This window comes from Rhinopithecus roxellana, chromosome 20 (assembly GCF_007565055.1).
Source record: "Rhinopithecus roxellana isolate Shanxi Qingling chromosome 20, ASM756505v1, whole genome shotgun sequence".
NCBI lineage: Eukaryota > Metazoa > Chordata > Mammalia > Primates > Cercopithecidae > Rhinopithecus > Rhinopithecus roxellana.
Window position 1 is genome coordinate 12,293,322 of NC_044568.1, and position 19,513 is coordinate 12,312,834.

Below are 19,513 nucleotides of genomic sequence, written 5' to 3' on the forward strand. Positions count from 1 at the left end.
TAATGTGAGTAAACAATGAGATTCTATTAAATTGCTTTCCTCCCTTTAAATTAGCCTTAATACAGAAAGGGAGGAGACAGGGTGCTTATTCTTACAGAGATCAAGTAATTAATTTTGTAGGTTCTATGAAATATTGAAGGAAATCATGCAAATGAATTTGCAAACAATTAGAACAGGAACTACTCAAATATGTGTATTTATGAAAAAAGACATAAAACGAATACAGATCAGTTCATTAGTCTCATGGAGTTTCTTCATCTTGGTAAGAGTGTTGTATATGTGACTAAAGTGCTAAATAAAATCTTAGATAGATGTTTATTAATTGCTAGATGCTGACTTTTACTTTTAAAATCACTTTCAGAAATTCTAACATTGTGTTCAGTTACCATTTTAGTCCAATCTCATACCTAGAAGAAATTGTGTTCATAACCATAATACTCTCCCCTCCTTATTTATATAGAATTTCAGGGTTTTCAGCTTACTTCACAATCCAGGGACATTACAAGCACCTCAGTTAGAAATGCTATATTTTTGCAAAGCAAAGCTTGAAACAAAAACATTTTGTGGTTAAACATTCATTAACTAGAAAATGTAACCCACACAAAAAGCACAAACCCAGAGCATGTCAGATAATCAAGGTTTAATCAAGGTTTATTGTAGTATCTATTATTTAAAACTAGAAGCTAAATACATAAGGGCCTCTCTCTGGTTTTGTGCTTCAAATATTTATACACATGCTTCCAAATGCTCTAGCATTAGCATTAGGGAAATATAATTTACAGGAGGAAATATCTACATATTGCTCCTGTCAACTTCTGGGTATTTTCCCCACAATCATTTGAAATCACTTGAAATTAGTCTTGTCCACATCCAACCTTGACCCTCGGACAGGGTTTCTCCTCCTCAGCACTATGGGCATTGTGGACTGGATAATTCTTTGTTGTGGCAGTGGCTGTCCTGGGCATTGTAGGATGTTTAGCAGCACCTTTAGCCTCTACCCATTAGAAGTCACTAGCATTTCTATAGGTGCCAGTAGCATGTCTCTAGACATTGCCAGATGACCTTGGAAGAACGAAAATTTCTGACACAAAATAATGACTAAAGACATGACATTAGAGATCTTTGGCACAATAAGGAGAGCTCCAACATGTACAGTGACTGGTAGCTTATGGCGTGGGTAGGGATGACAGAAGAAGAAATTAAAATACGTGATTAGAAGATTGCTGAATTAAAGGAAAGAAACAATTGAGAATAGAAAGACCTGTTCACATCCTAAAGAAACATCAAGACGTAGTTTGGTAATAAACTTCAAGGATTAAAAAAAACAAAAAGCAAAAAACAAAGATACAAAGGAGAAAAGAATTCTGCCTCAGACTTAACCAAATAAATGCTATAAGATTATCAAAAAAAGGTTCTGTTATTTGGGTGAGTTACCAAAATGAGGCATTCTTCTTTGCTTAAGAGGTGGGGCCCATGACACAGGGGGAGCCTCTACTTTGTTAGATTGCTGCTCAATTTCTGGACCACAAACTTGGGCATTGGCAGTTGTTTACTATTCCTAGTGGATACCCCCAGTGGATTCACTTATTAGAGGTGGTTTGAATGCCTATTATTTCCCAGGAGCAAGTCAATTACCCCACTCTCTTACCAACAATGCTTTTACATATGGCCAGAAGTGTCCATTTTTATCTTCAATAAATTTGAATCTTTACTAAGCTTTTATCTTCCCTCATTAGGAATGAGCAGGCTTTTGCTGGTTAATTGGGCATTCCTATTTCTTCTTATATATTGCCTCTGTGCACGTTGCCCATTTTCCTACCATGTTTTAAGTTGGACTGCCGTTGCTCTTTGTGAACTGTCAGATGTGTTGAGAGAATGGGCTTCTCCAGAATGTATTTTATCTTTTGAATTTGTTTCTGGTGTTTTGCTGAACTGAAGCTTTTCATTTGAACGTGGTCAAATCCTTCAGACTTCTTCACAACCTCCGGGTATCTCATCTTCCTTGGAAAGGTCTTTATATCACTCTGGGATTATGATATTCTTATACTTTTAGTATTAACATGGCTGAACTGCAACTGATGACAGGAAATCAGATGCTTCTGACCCAGTGAGCAGAATAACCCTGGGAAAAGGATGACCTTTTTTTCAAAGGGCTAAAAATGTAAAACATACAGACCAAACAGCAGAAAACTGAAAATCCAAGGTCTAAGGCAGAACTTCTTGCCTACTTAGAATTTGTGAACTGATAGAAAGGACAAAGAAACGTACCTTAAGGTCTACAATCAGCTATGCTGCCTTATGGTATACTATGCATGCATATCTGCATATATACATATACACAAAACTGGCAACTTAATGATGTAGATAGGCTCTTCTACATGCCTAGAAAGAGAAGAAACTCTGACAAAGCCCATAATTCTTTCCAATTTGGCATTCTTTTAAGTACCCAATACCAATATCTCATGGTCTTCATCATCAACTGGGACTCTCAGATTAAACTTTCTTGATTCTGAAATTTTATAACCATCTACTCTATTCCCTTCTTTCCCCAATAGTCTAGAAAAGGCCCAAAATAAAGATTTTTCTATACTACCCCTCCTGATCAACCCCCTACCCTACCTCCCTAGATTAAGTTCCTCTTGATTGATGGAGTTTTTTTGTTTTTTGTTTTGTTTTGTTTTGTTTTGTTTTATTGAAAGGGAGTCTCACTCTGTCGTCTAGGCTGGAGTGCAGTGGTGCGATCTTGGCTCACTGCAAGCTCTGCCTCCCGGGTTCACGCCATTCTCCTGCCTCTGCCTCCTGATGTAACTGGGACTACAGGCGCCCACAAACACGCCTGGCTAATTTTTTTGTATTTTTAGCAGAGACGGGTTTCACCGTGTTAGCCAGGATGGTCTCAATCTCCTGACCTCATGATCTGTCCACCTGGGTCTCCCAAAGTGCTGGGATTACAGGCGTGAGCCACCGTGCCCAGCCAATTGATGGAGTTTGGTTGTCTGGATTCTACAAGCTCAGGTACCCCAATTTATAGTTTGGCTCCAAGCCCCACCCACAGCTGAATGACCAGTGGCATTGTGATGTTGAACCTAAAGGTCTCTATTGTGACCAATGCAGCTGGTACAAAAGAATTTTTGCTTGCCTTCCTGAAGGTCTTGCATGCTGCTGGCAGCCTACTAGATATTTAAAGTAATCATCATGATAATGGCTAAGATTTATTAAGCATGTGTTATGTGCTTTATGGTGCTAAGAACTCATGTATTTCCTCATTGAATCTTCACAGAAGCCTTATGAAGTAGGTAAAATTATTATATTATAATTCCCCAATTTGGAGTATAAGTTAATGAAAAGTCTCAAATAAAAATAATTTTAAAAAGACTCCCTTTCCAAAACAAGGGAGAGGATCCATTTGATCTATTGTAAGAAATTCTATGATAGTTATTTATGGTAAACTTGGCTACCCCAAGCAATGAATGACCCAGTGATAAAATAGACTCTTGTCTGGAGCTTTTCAAACTGTAAATGACTAATAATGTTCATTTCTTACTAAATGCCTTGAAGAAAGCAGTGCCCCTTCATGAAGGAGGTAAGGTATACATAGGAAGTAGCAGGGAGTAGAATAAAAGGCTGGGTAAATCACTTTAACACTTGCAAATAAGAGAATTCACCAAGGAGGGCTTGGAGGCTGTTAAGATTTCCTCCAAGACAAATCTCACCTTACATCACCACTGGGTATTTCCTAAGGCAGGGATTCTACCCATTCCATCTTTGGACTAGCAGGATCTGTCCCAGGGGAATGAAGAAGAGTGGGAGGGATGATCCATAGCTAGCCTTCATGTGGACTAGAAATAACTATTGTGACATAAGAGCTTTTGAAATTTCTTTAATTCCCCCAATCTTATCACTGTTTCATTGTTGTTCTTATACTATGCTAATTTTCCTATAGGAAAAAACAGTAAGACACTCAAAAGAAACCATTTACTGGTTTTGAGAGGCAAGAGAAAGGGTCAAGTAGATACTCCTGTATCTAGTGCCTTCATTTTCTATTATTACATAATGAATGACTACAAACTTAGTGGTTTAACACTGTAAATTCATTATCTCACAGGTTTTGTGGGTCAGGAGCCTGACATGTTTTAGCTGGGTACCCACAAGGCTTAAAATAAGATGTTGGTCATTTACATCATCATCTGGAGACCAACCAGATAAATGTCCACCACCAAGCTCCTCCAGATTGTTGGAAGAATTTATTTTCTTGTGACTGTATGACTGAGGTTCCCATTTCTTGCTAGTTGTTGGCCAGAGACTTCTCTCAGCAGCTAGAGGTTGCTCTCAGGCTCTTGTCACTTGGCCTTTTGCACAGGTAGTTTAGCATGTGACTGTTTAATCCTTCAAGACAAGCAGAATTTCTGTTTCTTTCTTTATAAAGGTCCTGGGCTTTGAAGCACTCACTTAATTAGATCAGACCCATCCATGATCATCTTTCTTGTGATTAACTCAAAATCAACTTCTTTGGTACCTTAATTATGTCTACAGAATCCCTTCACCTTTATCATAGGATGCAACCTAATCATGAGCGTAAAGAGCATGAACACTAAGTGGGCAAGAATTGTGAGAGCCATCTCAGAATTCAGCCTACCACGGCTGTGGACCCAGAACTTTATTAGGGATTATGGGATGCACCATGAGAAAGCAACTCAAATCCTTGAGGAATGCCGAGAGAAGGCATAAGGACATAAGGGAGGCAATGGCCTGGAATGAGACAGAAGAAACTGTGTTTGCCTGCCAAAGGTGTCCCTGTTGTATCTGGAATGCTTCACTAGAGGCAGAAGGAGGAGGGAGCTGCAGAAAAAGTTGAATATTTATGCCTTTCAGAGTAAGGTTGTCTTCTGTATCTGGCCACTCATCCTAAGAAGAGGAACCACATCACTGGCTGAGTCCAGACCTAGGAGGGCAGGTTATTTTATCTTGCATTACAACTCTGATCAACTGATAGAGTCTGCATGCAGTGTCACCCTGAGAAATATTCTGAGACTGTGTTGTGGCTCAGCAGTAAAGAGTGCCGTTCTTGATTAGCTATGTCTTTCATGAACTCTGGATGGTGAATGGAAATATGTTGAACAAGTATTGACTATTCATGACTTAGACTGTACACTTCACCCGAAGACATCTCAACAAATATTAAAACAAAATACAAAGTGTTTAGGCATATACAATGTATAGAAAAGAGACGGCCTTTTTAAGATCGTTTTGAGGACTAAGCTCTGATTTTTTTTTTTTTTTAAATCTTACCCAAATTCCTATCTAAAGGGTCTGGGAAGTCATGCCCTACAAACCATGAATTCTCATCAGATGGGTTTTATTTAACCCTGTATATTGTAATTTACTTTCCAATCTGACTCTGGCATAACAAGGAAAAAAATCAAAATGTTTTACCCCAAAATATACTTCCTTGCCATACCTTGAAATTGTCCTGCAAAGTCTCTTGTGGGAAAAATCCACATTCTCTAGAGAATCCCCTTTCCCCTTTGTCTTTTTTCCTTCCTTTCCAGATCCAGGAGGCAATCAACTAAGAGCCAGGCACCCTTTTAGGTCCAATAAGAAACATTTTACAGCCTGTCCTCTCTGAAGTCTGCTCTCTGAGAGCTTCCTTTGCACAATAAAACTTGGTCTCCGCAATCCTTTATTTTAACCTGAAAATCTCCTTTGATTCCACATCTTCAGATAAACTCAACCAATTGCCAACTAGAAAATATTTAAATGTACCTATAGCTTAGAAGCCCCCACTTTTTTTCCCACTTTTCTGAACAAAACCAATGTATTTCTTAAATGTGTTTGATGTCTCATGCTTCCCTAAAATATATAAAACCAAGCTGTACCATGACCACCTTGGACACATGTTCTCAGGACCTCCTGAGGGCTGTGTCACAGACCATGAGCACATTTGGCTCATATTTGGCTCAGAATAAATCAAAAAATATTTGACAGAGTTTCACTCTTTTCATCAACAGTTTCTTTGCTTCCCATCCCGCAAATTCTCATTTTTTCTACTTAAAGTCTTCCATTGGGAGGTTGTTTACTTATAGACCCAATCCATACATGATTTCTTGGGAAATACCAAGAAATGTAGGAATTTGCAGACCTCAAGGAGCGATGAAGTCATAAAACAGAAACCCTTCAATGTTTGAAAATACTTTTATAAGAATGAACAGTCTATCAACTCACCATTATGCCACCAAAGCAATATGTAAACATGTATCTTATTTCCCAGTGCTGCTTAGAAGCTACAGGAAGAAGTATGTGTCCATATTAAATAAAGGATTGATTGAATGACTTCCTGAAGAGTTGGATGAGCCACATCCCATTTAGCAGATAGAGAAATTCAGGGTCATGTCTGAGTCTCTAGGCCTCCACTAGACCTTCTCATTTTGATCAGATTCAAGTCTCCTGAGCATTTTAATATTGAGAACATTTGCAGTCCTCATTGGAGCCATTTCTGCTTTCCCATTCCTTGGGGTGTGGCAAGAAGAAGTCACCTGATTTTTACAACTTCATGGCATTTTCCCAATCATGAAAATGCCCTCAAGTTTGTCACTCGTACAACAAACAAAGGCAAGAAAGCAAATCCATCTGCAGAATAGTGCCATATGAAGATAGATTAAAATGCTAATGGATGAGCATGACACAGAGAAAACAGCACACTGCTGAGGGTTAAAGAAACATGGATTTCATCCAGAAAGGCCCTTTGAACCACAGTCTGTACTATCCAGCTCTGTCTGAGGGGCTGGAGACAATGAAAGTAAGACAGAAGTGGAAACCAAACTTGTATGCCTCCTAGTCCCAGTTACTGCTCCTTTCAACACTTTGGCTTGTTTTTTCTTGGAATGAGGTTATGTGAAGCCTGAAGAAACAGCCCCTGGCAATGCTTTCTCACAGAAATTTCTCCGCTTTTATTTCTTCCCCCTCCAACCCTTTATGTAATGGAACTACTTTGGTATAGACAGTAGATTGCAATTATCCTTCGGAACTGAGTAAGGAAAGAATGCACCAAGATGAACACGGGAAAAAAACTAAATAGGTATCCTTAAAATACTAAGCAGAATGCATGCCTCTGATATTCTCATCACTCCTGAGCCAAATTATGTAGTCTATAGCTATTAGATGCATCAGGACAGTTCTTCTAATCCCTGTGCTATTCCTTGGGTATTGAATTTAGCAACAACACATTGGTGAATTAATTTCAAAGATCTTTGGGAGAAAACAGAATTGAATCCAGTGAACTCAGGGATGAATAATATCCCTGAATTTGGAAATGAAATGTCTTTCCATTAAGAAATTGCTTCAGAAATAAAGTAGAACAAGATACATAAATTCCAACTATCTCCCCTAACAGAAAGACTTGAGAAATGTGTTTAAAGAAACATATTAATTATCTACAGCTATTCTAAATGCTTCTAAAAACAAACAAACAAAATGTCTATGCATTGTGCCATTGTGTGTTTATTGAGTAAGCCCACGCTCTTACTGTGCATTGATTCTTTGGTTGCCATGGCAGAGGGAATGGTTTCTGTGATATGACAGCAGTTACCATATGTTCAGCTTCAAACCAACTGACTCCATCACAAAAACAGAAGAGAGAAGGAGCTGTGCAGCCCCACCTATTCCAAGGGTCCTATTAGGACCAAGTTGTCTTATGAACCTTTGTACCGGGCCTGACAGTGAATTCGTGTCATAGCCATGTCCTTTATGCAACATATTTGCAAAGGATTTTTACATGGAAGCCACCATTCCAGTATCCCAATCAGCATCTAACCCAGATACAGTCCTCTATAAGTTAAAACATGGCCTATGAAGCGATTTTTTAAAAGATTTGTAGTCAAGAAGGGACACATTCTTTGGGGGAGGATGAGGCAACTGGAGTCACCAATGACCTTAGAGAGTTGGAACTTGAGACACGCAGAGGGAATGTATGAATTCTAGGATCACCAATAGAATCAATAAGTGTTTACCTGTAGGGGATAAATCCTGGAAGAATTCTAGAGTTTGAAGATGTCTGGACCATTTGAAGCAGAATCTCAGAGGGTGAGTTGGGCATATTCTTGCCCAACTCTCTCTCTCCATAAATAATTCTGGGCTGAGTGTTTCATGCTCTGACTCATTGTGACTATCATGTATGTGGTTATGTTGCCAATTAGGATGCCAATGTTCCCACTGTCGGAGCACTAATGAGTGTTTTTAGTATCCAAGAGATTACTTTTTGGTATTCTTCTAAGGTCCTGTGAGTAAGTTGGCTATTCACTGATAGAGAAATTTATTTTTTTCTGGAACTTTATGGTATGCATTATTAAATCCTTGCTACAGCAGTATAAATGATCCTTGAAGGAGTCAGAGCCCCTCCAACTACAAGCAAAGGACTTTCGATGTTGAGATATGGTCCCAATGGTGCTCTTCAGTAATCCCTATTTTCTTTACTACGGAAAACTGTAAGAATATCTAAACTAGCAGACTTAAGGTAGGCAATCTACACTAATCATGGTTTTGTCTTTATCACGGTTAAATTGTGTAAAAGTTGCAGATGGCAACGCTGAGCAATTTGTACATATACACAATAACAGGGCTGTCATTCTTTTATCAGGTCACCAAATCAACCAGACAGCCTACTCTACATATGGGCAAATGACTTGAAGAGACACATTACCAAAGAATTCCCAACAGTCAAAATGTGTTTAATCTCATCCACATACATATCTCAATATCCATATCCATATCTCAACAGACCAAAAATGTGTTTAATCTCATCCATATCCAGAGAAATGCAAATTAAAACTATGGTAGGATACCACTGCGCACCCACCAGGTTGGCTCAAATTTCAAAGTTCAACAACATCAAGTATTACTAAAGATGTGGGGCATATTACTAAAGATGTCCTACTCTCGTATGCTGCTGGTAGGAATAAAAGTTGCTGCCAACACTTTGGAAAACAGTTGGGCATTGTTCAATAAAATTAAAGAAATGCAAAAATTCTTACCTAACAATTATACTCTAAGGTGTGTGTACAACTGTCTATTTACACCAATGAGGATGCTCCCAGCACCATAGCTTGTAATAGCCCCAAACAGAAATTTCCCAAATGCCTATCAGTATTATTGACAATTGGTCCAAAAATTCGTTTATCATCATTGAAAATGAACAAACTCCAGTTACACTTAAGGACATAGTAAGTTTGATAGGGTAAGGAGAGAGTTGCTGTCAAGAAGAGTAGGCAGTTGGTGGCTACATAGATCTTTACGTGTTATGTGTACATATAAATATATGTCTGGATTTCATTTTGTTTGGCCTGGTGAGTGTATTTGTATTGTCTGACATAATTAATGAAGTATTGAACATCTAACTGTTCTTCTCCACCAGATTGTAAGCTCTTGAAGAAGAAATATGTATGTGTGTGTGTATGTATGTATATATGTATATATATACACATATATATTTCAATTTACTCTCCAGTAAGTTATATTTCCCAGTTTAAAAACAAAAGTTGAAAGAAAAATCAGTATCAAACAAGGACCATATGTTCAGCTTCAAGTCAACTGATTCTGTCGCAAAAAGAGAAGAGAGCAGAAGGAGCTGTGCAGTCCCACCTATTCCAAGGTTCCTACTAGCACCAAATTGTCATATGAACCTCTGTTCTGGGCCTGACAGTGAATACATGCCAGAGCCGTGTCCTTTATGCAACGTATTTGCAAAGGATTTTTACACGGAAGCCACTACTCCAGTATCCCAATCAGCATCTAACTCAGATACAGTCCTCTATAAGTTAAAATATGGCCTATGAAGCCATTGTTTAAAGATTTGTAGTCAAGGAGAAACACATTCTTTGAGGGAGGATGGGGCAACTTTTCTTGTGAAAACTTTAAAAATTTGGAATGTAATTCAAATAAATCTCAGTAGACACATAGGAATGTAGTTTTCATTTATCTATTTCAACCCTTATTGGATCTGCCTTGTTTGTCTACCTAACAATTCTTTGGGGTAATGAGTGTCACAGAGATATATATATATAAAGAAAAATTGACCAAAAGACAGTTCAGAGAGCTAGGGTTCTTTAGAGAGGTAAAGAAGAAGAGAAATGTTATTGCATCCTTCTTCTGTGAGGGGGCAGTAACTCGAGAGTAGAGGATCCTCATCAAACCGTGTGTTTTCTCTGATGAACTCTTGTTATGATAATTATTATCACTCCAGAGATGTTGATAATTATATTTAGACAGTTTTTAAAGCAATATTGTATAATATTTTTCCCCATTTAACACCAGCATCAGAATGGATGAATACTCAGTCAGAAGAAATGCAGAGCTGCAGGTTTGTCCACAAAGTGTTCCCATCAACCGTGTAAGTGAGTTTGATAATGTATACATTATATTAGGGGGGAAACACACTCTTTTGGAAAGGACTGATTCTTGGCGCATAATCAGTTCCCATTGAATTTAAATGACTTTTGGTCCTACACCAATGCTGATAAAATACTTTCAAATGTACAGAATATTAACCAAATGTTTATATTAAACAACTCCTTTCAGGTGAAAATGCGCTCGGCGAAGCGTAGCTCCCTGGAGCAAGTTAGTGAATATTAATGTTTAGCACATTGTAAGGCTCTACAAGTACTCTGATGTTGGAGGCCAAGGGGGAGATAAACGAGCAAGGTTGGCGGATGCGCCCTGCCAGGGGAAGGTACAATCACATTGGACATAACCTCACTGAGATGGAAATGGAGCTTGAAATACATGCAGTCGGGGCTGCCAGGAACTGGGAGGCAAATATGGACTGAGAAAGAGAGTACCAGACTCTCCTGCTTGTTCCCAACTCAATCCCCCTGAAGACCTAGTCTGATTTCAGACTTTCCCAGGGTCCCATCAGCAGAGAGGTTTATAGGGCATGCCGCATAATTAATACCAGCCAATTGCCAGTTACTCATGGCCCTCGATTTCGGGTAAGTGAAGGCTGCTTACCATGAGAAGCAGTCGGACTTATATTAAGTACTACAGTATTTCAAACCTGCCAAAGCACACAGGCCATTTCCAATTATCATTGTTTATCTGCAGGTTTCAGGAAATCATATAAATACGCAACTCACAGTGTATATACACATATTTCAGGGAGGAAGACAGCTTTTATCAACCAGGCTGAAGGTCAAAATGAAAATTCTTTTGCATATCTTTTGGTGGGTAAAAGGCCAGACTAGGGAGCATGAGACCCAGGGACAACGCCCAGCTCCGAATAGGACATCAGTGGTATTTGAGTGAGCTAGCCTCCATCCACACTTCTGTTCCTCCATCCATAAAATGAGGATATTAATATTTCAGGTAACCAGGGTGAAGTGTTTTGAGCAGCTTGGAAGACCAGTGCTAAATAAGCATATGGTATTATTTTTTAGTCTTGTGTTAATAATACTTTAGAATTCAATGCATGTTCAACATTTTTGTTGTTGTGGTTATAGTCTAATTTTATATTTTAGTAGCTACTTTTAAAATTAGTAAGGCTAAATCTTCTCAGATTTATTGAAGTTCCAAATAAATAATGATAAAGGAAAACCAATGTTATTATTCCCATTTTACAGATAAAATAATATCAGTCCTGAAAAATCTCTCTCTAGAAGATTTTGTATACATCTTACAGCTTCTGGAATGGCTCTTATATAAATCATCCTAAAATATTGGTTCTAATTTTCAAACATGATTTTCAGAACAGCAGAGTACAGAATTTTCCCTAAAATTCAATTCTAACCTCTCTACCTGTATCCTTATCTTTTTTTTTTTTAACTGTCTCACTCTGTTACCCAGGCTGGAGTGCAATGGTATAATCTCGGCTCACTGCAACCTCCATCTCCCAGGTTCAAGTGATTCTCCCTGCCTCAGCCTTCTGAGTAGCTGAGTGCCTGTAAGGCACCCGCCACCACACCCAGCTAATTTTTGTATTTTTACTAGAGACAGGGTTTCGCCATGTTGGCCAGGCTGCTCTTGAACTCCTGACCTTGGGTGATCCACACAGGCATGAGCCACCACGCCTGGCCTCACGTCTGTTGAAGACTCTTAAACTTGCAGATCCTGACACCACAGAACACGGTCACACAGTAGCCATGCTTGGCACATGAAGTAAATGTTAGAGCCTAGAGACGGTAAGTGACCATCTCAAAATCAACACAGCTAGGACCTGAGCCAGGATTACAACTCCCATTTGAGTGTCTTCCTTACTATGTTAAACCCCGTAGAGTTCTCAATCAAGAATCCACCATGCCTTTATGCTTTGCTTGGTTGCAAGGCAGACACAGAACAACCTTTAGCAAATTCTGATTGAGTAGCAATGTGAAAGCTGGAGTAGAAAAACAAGTAAGTATAAGATATTCTCCCTTCTTCAAGAGCTTACGATTTAGTTGAGAAAAATGTTAGGTGTTCAATAGTTCATTCACTATGGGAGACATTACAAATACTGTCACCAGGCCAAACAAAATGAAATCCAAACATGTGGCAGTAGACTAGTGATTTCCAGTGTATGTTTTGAAAAACAATCCCACAAGGTTGGCCATGCATAAGTAAGTAAATAAAAGTATAAATACTTTTTATGATTAAATAAGTTTGAGGTATCATACACATTGTAGAGTCACGAGAAACAAATTGTTCAAGTGCTCTGAGATGTCCCACAGTGAAGGAACCTATTGAATAATTTCCAGTTTTGTGTTTCTCAGACTCATAAAACCTTTTCAAGGCTTTCAACTGACTTGGCCTTTTCCTACTTCATCTATGGTATTCTAACCTCTAACTGCACGTGTAACTACTCCAATTTTACATGCTTCATGTCCTGGTCATCTTTTAATCATTGACTCTTAATACAGTGTCTGGCCTGTGGTCCCTTGCATCCATTTGTTAAATGAATACATAGCCTGCTTGGTACTATGGTGGAGAACAGGATCACTAACTCATGTTCTCTATCCTCTAGAGAGGCTCTCTCAAATGTTAGTGTCTATATGAATCCACCTTGGGATATTAGTAAAATGAGTTTCTGATGCAGAAGATCTGAGAAAGCGCCTGAAATTCTGATATTCTGTCTTCCAGGTAAAACCAATATTCCCAGCCCCGGGGTCACACTTTAAGGCCACAGTAGATACGTGCTCTCACTCTAACAAAAGACGTATGCCATGAGAAGATGTGACACTTGTCACCATAGTTCAAGAACACAATTCTGGCCAGACACGGTGGCTCACGCCTGCAATCCCAGCACTTTGGGAGACCGAGATGGGTGAATCATGAGGTCAGGAGATTGAGACCATCCTGGCCATCATGGTGAAATCCCATCTCTACTAAAATACAAAAAATAAAAATAAAAAATAGCCAGGCATGGTGGCACGTGCCTGTAGTCCCAGATATTCAGGAGGCTTAGGCAGGGGAATCACTTGAACCCAGGAGGCAGAGGTTGCAGTGAGCCAAGATAGCGTCATTACACTCCAGCCTGGTGACAGAGTGAGATTCCATCTCAAAATAATAATAATAGTAGTAATAATAATATAGTTCTATGGGAAGACCAGGGCAGACATGATTTATTCTCTCCGAGCAGGTAGGGAGACAGTGGAGGAGTATCTTGTAAATGTCATGGGAGGGGTGCTTTGAGATGAGCTTTAAAGAGTGACTGGCATTTTGCCAGGCAGAGGAAGTAAGGATATACAATTTAGTCAACAGCATGAACTAAGCGGCAGAGCAAAGCACTGTGTACTACATATTCAGGGAGAAATGAGGTAGGAGCACGTAGTACTTAGGGAGTCAAGGGATCAATTGTAGTAGGGACATTGAGCTGAATTGTGTTATGGTTTGGATATTTGTCCCCTCTAAATATCACATTGAAATTTGATCCCCAGTGTTAGAGATGTGACCTAATGGGAGGTGTTTGGGTCATGGGGGTGGATCCCTCATAAATGACTTGGTGTGGTTCCTGTGGTAATGAGGGAATCCTTACTTCCTTAGTTCATGAGAGAGCTGAGTGTTTATAGGCGTAGAGCATCCCTTTCCTCTCCCTCTTGCTCCTTCTCTCACCATGCTACATGCCGGCTCCTCTTCCTCCTCTACTATGATTGGAAGCTTCCCAAGGTCCTCACCAGAAGCAGATGCTGGTGCCTTGCTTCTAATACAGCCATGCAGAACCATTTTTCTTTATAAATTACCCAGCCTCAGGCATTCCTTGATAGCAACACAAAATGAACTAAGACAGCATTGAATTTTAAAAAGTCCAAATGTTTAATGGTGGAATTCCAGAAACAATAAACTGGCAGGAAAGCAACTTTGATAAAAGGGCAGAAATCTTGCTGCCCTTTCATGAAGCCATGTGGCCTGCATGGACACTCTCTGCTCCTGGATTTAGCCCTGCTTTCAAATTTTAATGGGATGTCAGTGAGGTTTTCAAAATGATTGATAAGGCATTATCAACCCCTTTCACTGGTTGAAGATTATGCTGTTTTTAAAAAGCACTTAGCATTTCAAGGGTTGTTTTATGGGCATCTGCACAAACCTATGAAGCAACAAACTTTATTTAGCAGTTATCGACAGACTACTACTGCTTACAGGGTTGTATTCTTCCATTCTGTTTCAGATTTCAGCCCAGCTGTTCTGGGATCTTTTATTTCAAAAACTGGAAAACCAGGGCTATTAATAGAGTCAGGCAACTAATTTAAATCTGATAATGTGCTGACACTTGGCTGCATACTTCAGCACAGATGCCCATGTGCGCAATGTGTATTTATTTCTGTACAAATGTGTACATGCATATGTATAAATAACAGCAAATACTATGAAGTCAACACTTATTATTTAACAGGGCCACCTGGGAGTTATCCTGTGCCTCATAAATAGAACACTCTTTGACATGTAAAAATCTTCTACAAGGTGATTGAAGCCTGCAGGTTTAAGGGTCAGAGTTATTACAAGCGGGAGGATTACAGATACACACAGTACTTCTTCTGGATGGAAGAGAGACCCATAGAAGACCAGAACATTTTAGCTAAACTTTACTTTCCTCATATGCATTACACTGCAACCAAATTACTTACTATTGTCCTTATATATTATATAGTTTTCTTCATCTTGCTTATGTTATTTTCTCTGTGAATTAGATAAGAGTTTGGGCTTTAAAATTAGCTTTGGGTTCAAGTTCCAGCTTTGCCAAATTCTAGCTATGCGATTTGGAGCGAATTACTTATTAAACCAAGCCTGGCCTCTCATCTGTACAATGGAGTCATTCATTTTACTTACATCGAAGGGCTTTTATGAGGATCAAATGAGATAATGCAAGTAAACACTCAGCACAATGTACAATTCTGATTCATGGTGACAGAAATCAGTGTTTTTTTCTGGAGTGAAGGGTCATGGGGTTTCACCTGGATAGGGACATAAGGAAATTAAAGCAATAAATATCTTGTATATCTTAATGGGGTGATGATTACATAGGTGTATTTTTCCCATCTAATATATAGGTGCGATGATGATGATGGTGGTGATTATTATTATTATTCTCCCATCTCCATATCTAAATGCTATTTATTTTTCAAAGTTTAGCTCAGGAACCATTATTTTTTTCATGTAGCTTTCACAGTCTCCGTAATTGGAAGAGATCTCTTTTACTTTGAACTTATTCTTTGCATGTCTAAGATACAGTCTTCCTGGTGTTAAGATTTAGCTCTTTGTATGTGTCTCTTACCTCCACTAGCTTGCCAGTCCTTCATGAGGTATCTCTGGGTGGTCTTGGAATCCTGCACAGTATCTAGGTGAGATCTATTTACTCTTTATCCTCCAATTAAATCATTGTGGAAAGGGTGAATTCAGTGTAACCCTACATAGAACTGTCTTGAGCTCCATTCTAGTACCTCAATACATACAAAGTCCTCTCCAGAGTTTCCATAAGCACAGTTTCCCCCTGGCTTTGGCTATAATTTCCATGTATGTTGACTCTGTTACCTTCATCCAGTCATAAAATTCTATGCTACTTTTTATAATTTACACAGGCACACATATTCACCTTAGACACGTATGTGCAAAATAAACTACTGAAAGGATGGGGCACAGGGTTGCAAAGAGGTGGGACTCATGCCAGAGCAGTGCCAAGAGCTGTGAGCAAAGCCAGTCTGTTCTCATACATCTCCCAACCTCTCTGCCACCAGAGGCTTTATCCAGCTCTTCAGCCTCGTGCTGCAACCAGATTTCCACCATCACCGTGTCTCTTCTCTGCTTCTCCTTGTCTTTTCTCCTTTCTCTCAGGAAGAGAAATAAATTCCTTTCTTTGTTGCAGGTGGAGGAGTTCAGCCATTATCTTGACTTTGTCCCAGGCACTCTCATGCCCTCAGAGGCTCATTTTTAATCCAAACACTTAGGGATGCTATTTTTCCACATCAAGCAGCTTCCTCATGGCAAAAGAATTCTGGTGACAGTAGTGAAGATAATTTTCACTCCTGCTTACAGAATGACCAAACAAAAGCAAAGAGGAGAAGAAGAATGAAGTAAAGACAACCAAAAGAAAAGACTGATAGCTCCTTAAGAATGGATCTTAATAAGGGAATGATGGCTGAGGAGTCCATCTCCTAAATCACCCACCTTACTGACTTTCTACACCAACACCATACAGAAAGCTGCACCTTGAGGGGAAGACACGAGAATCCTGGAGTGGAAAAAAATTGGGTGATGATGACAGTCTTTGAGGTCTTTAGAGTAAAACAGAAGCAAAAAAAGGATTATTTTTATCTTGTGAAGACTGTTCCCTCTTAAGACTTTTGCAAATGATTAAGATTTCAATTATGTTCCAGGAAAAAACATAAGATTTGTGTTTCACAAAAAAAAAAAAAAAAAAAATGTCTAGAACAGGTGGGAAGGAAGAGATAGTTTAGTCACATCCAAGAGACCTGTAAATTGGTACAGTGATGTGAATGGTGTACCACTCATAAAAGAATGTTAACTGGAGAAGTCTCTGCTGTCTTCCCAAAACTGAGGAGGGCGTAACCATCCTTGTGGAAGTGTCCACTTTTATTGAAGATTAGTTAAATAAATCTGTGCCTACTGCTACTCAAGCCATTCCAAATTGTCTGTCCTCATTTAATTTATTAAATCTTTAATACATAATATTGAGCACATTTTATGTTATTGACACTCAGTATAATAGAGAATGCAGTCAGGAAATGAGGCAACCTTAAAGGCCAGAGGCTGTCAACCTTGACAGCATATTAGAATCACCTGGGGAAATTTTATGACCTTGATTCCTAAATCACACTTAAGGTCAATTAGTCAGAAGGTAGGGGTGGTACCTATTCACAAGTAGTTTTCTTTTTTTAATTGTCACTCAGTATTGAGGGAAAAAAAAACATGGAGATAAGTTAAGAGATGACTACATAGTCATTCACTGTCATGATGGAAGATTGTCTAACAAGCCTATCAAAGACTATCTAATTCTTTAGGGGACTGTACCTTCATTTATTTTACTATTTACTAGGATATTTACTTAGGATATTATACAACTCTGTAAAAGCAGATGTTGCCTTGCAGAAAAAACAGAGGCCTAAGCTTATTCAAATAGAATAGAGCTTGTGTTTCTGTAATTCTAACAAGTTCTCGGGTGATTCTGACACGTGCTGAAGTTTGACAACTATTGGAAAAGTCTGATAGCAATGCAACAGATTTAGGTACAATAAAAATGCAAATACTTTTTTTCACTAGTAGAGCTGCAAATAATTTCTGTCTAATTCCAAGATTACAGGGTTTTTGCCCTATATAACATTAACCAGTTTTGTATCTCATCTAGCAACCTTATTTCAGCATTCTTTCAGGACCTATGTCTACTTGGTCTTTCAAGTTCTCTTTGAACCAGTTGAAACTTATCCTGCTGGCTCCCTCCTTAAATGAATTAAACAGCTTTTTGGCAAGTACTCATTGAATATTTGTATGAGATTCGAGCTTTCAACTTTTGAAAAACTGTACTTTGACACCAGGTGATACCAATGTGCATCCAAGATTGAGATTCACTGCTCTAGAGAGAAGCCAAAATCCTGGAAGGCATCCAAAGAGAAACCACTGTTTTCTCTATCCCAAGCAGAATCATATAATTATTCTTGAAAACTTTTATGAGTCCCACCTGATAACAATAAAAATTAATATTTACTGAGTGCTTACTAGTGCCAAGCACTATTCTAAGAGCTTTACACCCATGATTAAGTCCTTTAATCATTACACAACCCTGTAAGAGAGGTTCTCTCATCTGCATACCAATTTCATAGATGAAAGAACTGAGTCACAAAAGTTTAAGCAACTTGTCTGTATTGACACTGTTGCTAAGTGACAGAGCTTGAGTTCACACCTAGTAAGTACTGCCTGCCAGCCAAAAATGCATACTCTTTTCTTGTCTTTTTTTTACTTAGATTTTTAAATTTTTCCTTTTTATGGATACATAGTAGATGTATATATTTATGGACTACATGACATATTTTGTTACAGGCATACAATATGTAATGATCATATCAGGGTAAATGGGATATCCATCACCTCAACCATTTATCATTTGTTTGGGTTAAAAATTTTCAAGTTATAATCTTTCTGTTATGTTAAAATATACAATAAATTACTGTTGACTGTAGTCACCCTGTTATGCTATCAAAGACTAGGTCTTATTGATTCTGTCTATGTTTCTGTACCCATTAGCCATTCCTACTTTTTCCTCCTCTCCCTGCTCCCCTTCCCAGCCTCTGGTAACCATCATTCTACCCTCTATCTCCATGGGTTCAATTAACATTTGTTTTAACAAAAATTTATACTCAAAGTTGATTTCTTTGGCAGGGTTACCACGCATCCACTTATTCTTTATCAAACCATCATATTAGGCATCATCTTCATTAGGGGAGGTGGCTAACATCTCCACATGAGAGTTTGTAAATTAATTAGGATGTAGGTCCAATAGAAACCCTCATTGGTATCCAAGAGGAGACATTCAACACTGTTAGAAATTTGAAACTCTTGTCATGTAGTTCTCTGGATTCCCAAAGTGCAAAAAATAAAAACATATAAATAAAAGGAAGAAATATTTTAAATTTCTTCCTAATTTAAACTCATACCCAAATCGACATTTGGGCAGGTCCATCAAAAAGCACTTGGGGAGAAATCATCTGTGCACTAAGTGCTTTTTATACCATGAGCAAAGGTCTGAATGGTAAGTAATATTGGCAAGAACAAGCTATAAGTTAAGATGCAAATCCAAATCAAGTGTGCGGTGTTCTGGCTTCAAGCCTGGTAATTGAATTTCCAGTTTATTATCCTTAATGTTTTTTAATGTCAGTTTGCAATTCAAGGCAAAATGGAAAGCTGCTCCTCCAAAGCTTTCCCCTGAAGCACTTCCAGGAACAATTTCTTTTCAGAGTCAAGAAATGGTTTTGGGTCAGGAGTGCACTTTAACTTTTTCAAACTCTAGAAAACTCTGTTCCGGGGATACATTAAACCATGGGTCCACTGA

General features: G+C 38.6%; 2 long non-coding RNA genes across 2 annotated transcripts; one reads left to right on the top strand and one right to left on the bottom strand.

The window, feature by feature from the left end:
- Positions 1-633: 633 nt before the first annotated feature.
- LOC104655356 lies at positions 634-2,661 on the bottom strand. Its single transcript, XR_746966.2, has 2 exons — positions 2,620-2,661; positions 634-2,122 (listed from the first exon to the last, which is right to left on the bottom strand). It is a non-coding gene; the product is annotated as an uncharacterized LOC104655356 (long non-coding RNA).
- A 508-nt stretch (positions 2,662-3,169) lies between these two features.
- LOC115895153 lies at positions 3,170-17,087 on the top strand. Its single transcript, XR_004055307.1, has 3 exons — positions 3,170-3,296; positions 12,987-13,098; positions 16,316-17,087. It is a non-coding gene; the product is annotated as an uncharacterized LOC115895153 (long non-coding RNA).
- The last annotated feature ends 2,426 nt before the right edge of the window (positions 17,088-19,513 follow it).